Below are 548 nucleotides of genomic sequence, written 5' to 3'. Positions count from 1 at the left end.
ATTCCTGGTGCCTTGTTCTTTGCCAATTCCTTCAATGCACCTTGGACTTCTTCCTTCAGTATCGTTGGCTCTTGATCATATGCTACCTCTTGAAACTGTTAAACATCAACCATTTCCTTTTGGTACAGTGACTGTATTCCTTCCATCTTCTATTGATGCTTTCTGCATCATTCAATAATTTGCCCAGAGAATCCTTCAATAATGAAAGGCAAGGCTTGAATTTTTTCCTCAGTTTCCCCAGCTTGAGAAATGCTGAGCATGTTCTTCCTTTTTGGTTTTTTGACTGCAGTCCTTTGCACATTTTGTTGCAATATTTGGCTTTATCTTCTCTAGCTGATCTTTGAAATTTTCTGCTCAGTTCTTGGACCTCCTCATTTCTTCTATTTGCGGTAGCATCTCTACACTGGAGAGCAAGTTTCAATGTCTCTTCTGACAGCCATTTCTATCTTTTCCTTCACCATACTTATTCAACCTATATGCTGAGCAAATAATCCAAGAAGCTGGGTTCTATGAAGAAAAACGTGGCATCAGGATTGGAGGAAGACTCA

The sequence above is a fragment of the Chrysochloris asiatica genome, unplaced genomic scaffold, assembly GCF_000296735.1.
Source record: "Chrysochloris asiatica unplaced genomic scaffold, ChrAsi1.0 scaffold00125, whole genome shotgun sequence".
Classification (NCBI taxonomy): domain Eukaryota; kingdom Metazoa; phylum Chordata; class Mammalia; order Afrosoricida; family Chrysochloridae; genus Chrysochloris; species Chrysochloris asiatica.
Note: the sequence above shows the minus strand (reverse complement) of the source record.